Source organism: Cheilinus undulatus, linkage group 10 (assembly GCF_018320785.1).
Source record: "Cheilinus undulatus linkage group 10, ASM1832078v1, whole genome shotgun sequence".
Lineage (NCBI taxonomy): Eukaryota > Metazoa > Chordata > Actinopteri > Labriformes > Labridae > Cheilinus > Cheilinus undulatus.
In genome coordinates, this window is record NC_054874.1 from 26,481,385 (window position 1) to 26,487,856 (window position 6,472).

A 6,472-nucleotide genomic window follows, 5' to 3' on the forward strand; every position below is an offset into this window, starting at 1 on the left:
AAGAGAGAAAGAAAAAAGGGAAGCTCCTTGAAGCATCTGCTCTGTTTGTCCTTCTTTCTTCCTGTAGTCACATTGGCACGTAATCCCATGCAAGCAGGAGATAAACGTTCTGTGCCATTACTCGCGCATTGTTAGCTTGTTGAGCCAGTGAGATGACGGATTTTTGGATAAAAGGGACAAGAACTAACATTGCAAAGCAGATGGATACACCCGTTTCTGTGTTTCTCACTGGCGAATCCATCTTGTAAAGCTCCCATCTGAACCGTTTGGGCCCTGTTAGAAAGTGACAGGACCAATCAGCGACGAGGGGCAGTACTTTCAGGCGTAGCAGAGTCGTGATGTAAACAAGCAGCAGCAAGAGCTGGTGCAGTTATGGAAGAGATTAGCGTGGATGCTGCTAAAGCGCCAGTTTTATCAGAACAAGACAACATTTCTTCATTAAAAGAAGAACTAAGAACAGCAGTGAGTTGTTTTCTTTTCGAAAACGACAAAAGTCGAGTACTTAAGCTACATGTCTATAGTCGCCATGTTTCGCGTTATTCCTCAGTAGCTGCGCAGCCCGATAGCAGCTACGTCACATGTTTTGTTGCTCTTATTGGCCCGTAGAGATGTGATAGACAGAACGTTCATCCAATCACACTCCGAGTTTTTTCAAATCCTCTGCCTTTTCTCAAACATTTCCTATTGAAGCTTTCCAAGATGGATGTGTGAAACAAATCCATCTGGCGTGTCAGGTTAGACAAGAACAGCATCCTGGTGGAACGTGAGTTTGAAAGCTCTTTTTGCTTTATTGAATCAGCTGTGCAGCCGTTCCAACTACACTGTTATTACACACAGCATTCGAGTGATTCTGTCTGCCTCTGCTCAGCTTGTTGTCAGATTGTGAGCATGTTAAAGAGCTGTAAAGGTTTTCCTGTTAGTGGTGTTCTCAGGCTGCAGAGATACAGATTATGGGCTGTAAATTACACTGTACATTGGCATTAGTGTCTGCACGTTCAAATGCAGACGTGCAGTTGTTATCTGTCGTTTTTACAACCTCTGAGTGAAACAAGTGGCTAAAGAGATTTAATATTCCCTAACGCAGTAACATAAGTTACTTTTCTCAGTATGTAATGCAGTAATCTAACGAGTTAGTTTGAAAGTAACGCTACCCAACACTGTTTAACAGGCTGCTGGTCTAAAATAAAGACCAGCAGCCTGTAAAGTTTTCTTCAATTAATGAGTTGCTACTTTTGATACCTGAGGGGGTAATACATTTAAATATGATCTTTCATTAGAGCAGGGGTTTCCAAACTTTTCAGCCCGTGACCCCTAAAAAAAATGGTTCCAGAGACTGGGGACCCCCACTTATCCTGGAGGTGGTTTAAGAGTAGCTGCACACAGTTGTGCACATTCAAGAATAGTTGTGTGCAATATACAATTTAAGGATTTATTTTGTTTTGTTTTTAAACATTACATTTACCTCAGCATAAATCTCACCTAATGACTCTGGCTATATTTTTAATTTTCATATTTTATGCATATATTTTTACAACAATGAGAATATATTAATTTAAAAATGTTCTTTTTTTAAGCCTCTCAATATATACTTTACACTGTACCTTGCAATAACAAGAGAATATAAAATCCAAACAAGGTTGCTAAAGGTCATATGTAGATTCCACATTATATACCAAAACAGCTGTTGCATTTCATTTTATCATTTAGCTGTGACTATACCAGAGCAACCTGGTTGGAGATCCATATTCTATCTATACTTGAGTGTTGGCCAGTAAATTTATAAGTACATTTTAACCAGAGTAACTACACGTTCACTTTTTCTACCTCTGCTTTGTGGAAATTCTCCGTTCTCCATCTAGCCCTCGTCTCTTCCATCGTCATCCCCCCTCACCCTGAATATGACAGAGGACTATAAATTGGTATTCCTATAGGGAGTCACAATGTGTGGATAAGCGATTCAGAGATGACTTTGAAGCATAAGGGCTGTCACTCTTCGTTGATTTATTATAGGACTTTTCAGCATGTGTGTATTTTTGTGAGTGTTTGTTGGGGTTTCTGGCTTTATGTTGCCGCTTTTTCACACATATGATTCTAATCATATTTTCCCAGATTGCCACACTCCATTTTCCCTGCGCTCTCTGCAACTCGTGTGCACACTGTATGATGTTTTATATCCTTATTCCATCAGTCACTTCAGCCGTTCCCCTCAACTCATTTTCAATTATGTTCGTATCATCCTGAGCTGTTGTCTCTTATTCTGAGATGTGTGTTTAATTTAAGCCGCAGTAAACTGTGTTTTATATGTGAGTAGAATGGCTTCATTTGCCACTTCCTTGCAGATTGTCTGACTTGAATATTACTAAGGTGTCATATTTAGCAGAAGTGCACGGTGGGGCCAGTGATTTAATTTAGCTTTCCTTAAAATTTGTGAAAGAGAGAATTGAGCTGTCATTTCAGAGCTTTTAAAGTAACTAGATCCAGTCCAGCTGGGAAGAGTTTCTGCTGTCTCAGATGGCTTAGCACATTGTTCCTTCATTGAATTTTCTTTCTTCTTCTGTCATCTATGATAGTCTCTTTTGGTGTGTGCTTGCTTTTAGGTCCATGCTGTTATTTATTTATTTATTTTTTTATGCTTGTCGACAATTCAGCCTCCTAAGCTCCCCGCCAGCTTCGTTTAGTTATGAGTTTCTCTGGTCTAGCCCCCTAGATATTAACCTGTAAAGCACCAATCATAATCAAAGTTATCTAAAGACTGTACTTTCTATTATATTATTTATAAAGAAAGATCAACATTTATCCACCATGAGCTCAGCATGAAGATTTAGCATAGTTTCAGTGGCCAGGAAAAACTTATCCACCCTCCCTCCAATCATTTTGACTTTTTAAAAAAATGTGGCAAAAAGTCTATGTGCATAAGCCCTAAGTGGGTATATGGTCAATTCATACATGTATTTTTTTTATGTTTTCCAACGGTAAAGTGTTCATTGCAGTGTTTGTGTCAACATTTTTGCATCATGATCATTATCTTCTTATTTTGGAAAACAGGGCTGTTTTTTTCCAAGATAAGAAAAACATCAATAAATTACCAAATATTCATGCTATCTTAGTAATACTGAGTAAAATAAGATGCATGCCAGCATGTTTGTTTTGTCCTGTCTCTTTGTTCAATCATGTTTTGTTCCATTTTGTATCCAAACTGCAACACTTTCCTCAGATAAATTTTGAGTATTTGGGAATTTTGTAAAACTTTGGGTGCTAATTCATCTTAAGGAGGTGGTGGTGGGTTCTTATGCCTGACCCGTTGAGAACTACTGCTTTAATATAAGATCTTTTATCTGTTCCTTGAAAACAGGTTTACATTATCATATTGACTAACTAATCTAATTATTTTTAGTTTGTGGGTTGGAAAATTAAAGCCATCAGTATTTTCTTCTTTGCAAAACTGCTCAAGCTCTGTCAGGTTGCACAGGGATTGGGCATGAACAGCCCTTTTCAAGTCCAGCCACAAATTCTCTATTGGATTGAGGCCTGGGCTTCAGCTTGGCCATTCCAGATCATTAACCTTGTTGTCTTCTCTGAATCTTCTCCCAAACTGTAGTTCTCTTGTAGACTGAATAAGATTGTTCGCTAAGATTTTCCTATATTTTGCCATGCTAATTTTACAATCTACCTTTACAAGCCTTCAAGGCTGCAGAGAAGCATCCCCACAGCATGATGCTGCTACCACTATGCTTCACAATGGGGATGGTATGTTTGTGGTGATGCACAGTGTTTGGTGTCCGCCAAACATAGCTTCTTGTCTAATGGCCAATAAGCACCATTTTGGTCTCATCAGACCAAAGAAGCCGTTTCCACTTGACCATGGAGTCTCTCACAGGCATTTTGGTGAACTCTATTCAAGATTCATTGTTTTCTTCAACAGTGGCTTTCTTTTTGCCACTCTCCCAGAAAGCTTTGACTGGTAAGAACCCTGGCAACAGTTGTTGTCTGCAGAGTCTCTCCCATCTCAGCTGTTAAAGCTTTTAAAGAGCAGTTTGTGAGGAGGTGCCATATTCCTTCCATTTCTTGATCATGGATTTTACTGAACTTCCGGGGGATGTTCAGTGCCTTGGAATTTTTTTTTTTTTCATTCATTTCCTGACTTACACTTTTCAATAACCTTTTCTCTGAGTTGCCTGAAGTGTTCTTTTGTCTTCATGGTGTAATGGCAACCAGGAATACCAGTGACTGGACCTTCCAGACACAGGTGTTTTTATACTACAGTCACTTGAGACACATTCACTGGACTCAGGTGATCCCAATTTCACAAATTGTGAGACGACTTGCACCAATTGGCTGGACCTCTGCTGAATTAGGTCAGTCACTTTAAAGGGGGTGGATATTTTTGAGTCAGTTATTTTACCTTACATATTCTGTTCAGTTGGCATTACTTTGTAGACATCTGTTTTCAATTTGACATTTAAGATGTTTTTTTTTTTTTTTTTTTTGTCAAAAAAGCGAGATTATATTGACAATGATTCTTTCATAAAATAAAAAAGTGTAAAACATCCAAAGGGGTGAATACTTTTATAGGAACTGTAATACATTTATAAGTATGGTTGTTTGATGTCAAAAAAAAGGATAGGTACAGTATTAATGCCAGAATTTCCCAGTAATCTGCATTCCACTTTGGTGTGATGTCTCGGTGACTACAACCACTTCTTATGTTTGTATGATCCTGGTGAGCTAACAGTCAGTGATGAATAAAACAGCAACAAGGAAATAACACAAATTAGATTATAGATCCAGATCCAGAGGCTCTCTAATATGTCATCATGGTAATGTCCATGCCCAAGAAGCTGCAGTTTGTCCATGTTCATGAGCATGTTAACATGTAACCTGGTGATCTATGAATTGCTGCGTTGGAGCATAAATGACACAACCCCCTATTAACCCTTGAGTGGGACTAGATTAACCAGATCAGCTTTAAGGAGGATTCAGCTCAGTGATAGGACCTAGCTGACCCTTTTAAAGCTCTGCCATCTGGTGTTTGTAGGAAATGCAAGCATCACACTCATGATACCATCAGCAGTTTATGCAGAGCTATCAGACCAGACTGAGATTCTCAGAGAGAGCAATGTGCTATGTCTGAAGAAGATTTACAGTGTGAACGAGAAATGATGGCATAAACACTGCATGGTGTAAGCACCTGTAACAGACGCTCAATGGTATATACGATATTAGCAAGTGTGCCTGTGAAATGTGTCAACCCCCCAGCCCCCCTTTAGCTCTGCAGCAGACAGCAGAGGAGTCACAGTCGACCAGGCAGGGAGAGACATGGCTGCTCTGGGTGCATAGCATACTGCAGTGAGGTGGTTACATGTAATTAAAATGCAATTAACCCCCTTTTGCATGTAATTACTGAGCCTGCTCAAATATTAAGTTACTGTGATCCGGCTTGATTGGATTATTGATTCAGAGTTTATCGTTTTGCAGGCAGACAGTTGTTATCTGCTAGCTTGTTTACTCTCTGTTAATGGTTACTGATGATATGAAGCCTCAAGGCTGTTTTTTTCCAGCTCTCACAATGACTGATTAAAGCTGCTCTTACAATCATTGTCTATTATAACAGCAATGACACAATAATTCATAAAACCAACAAAACAAACAGAGGAGTTCAAAGGATTTTGATAGAAAGGTTTTTGAATGTACCCCCTGACTGAGCCTGCGTGAGGGAGAAAGAGCAATACTTCACTGCAAGTGAGCATGCACTGGTGCAAAAGAGGGAGGCTAAGCCAAGCAGAGAGAGAAGTGGGAAAGTTGACTATCTGCTATCTGGTCATTTGTTCATGTTTGGGGGCTTCATTGAAAATATTCAGGCTCATGCCTTCCCAATTTCCTTTACCAGTGGTTCTCAAATGGTGTGGTGAGGCACACTACTGTGCCTAGAGGCAGGTCCAAGTGTGCCTTGGTACTTTGAACAAGCGTGCATGATTACTATGACTATAACAGTATCAAAAAAATTGGACAGCCTTTCAGAAAATTAACATTTTATGTAGTATTTCTGGTATTTTGTTTCTGTGCTTTTGTTTCATATCCACTTTTTAATGATTTGGAGTAAAAATACTTGTATTGTAATACATGTATGTCAAATACATCACTGGAGGATCTCCATGTTGATTGGCCATCATGGTGTGAGTGATTCGCTTGAGTTCAGATTTTCAACTCTCTCAAATGAGCGGATGAAGCGAGCGGTGTGTTGAATGCAGCTCAAATTCTCCTCATTCATCTGACCAACTTGCTCAGATCATGCAAGTTGCGCCACACATTTGCAGCATTCATGCCGCCCAAGCTGAACTTGCATCTACCGGCGTCTTTGTATTGACTTTACATGTAATTAACTTGATTTTACTCACTTCTGGTGCAATCACAGCATTACCTGGCTCCAGCTTCTAGTCTGTTGTTAGGTTCACTGAAGGTTAGTTGAAGACAT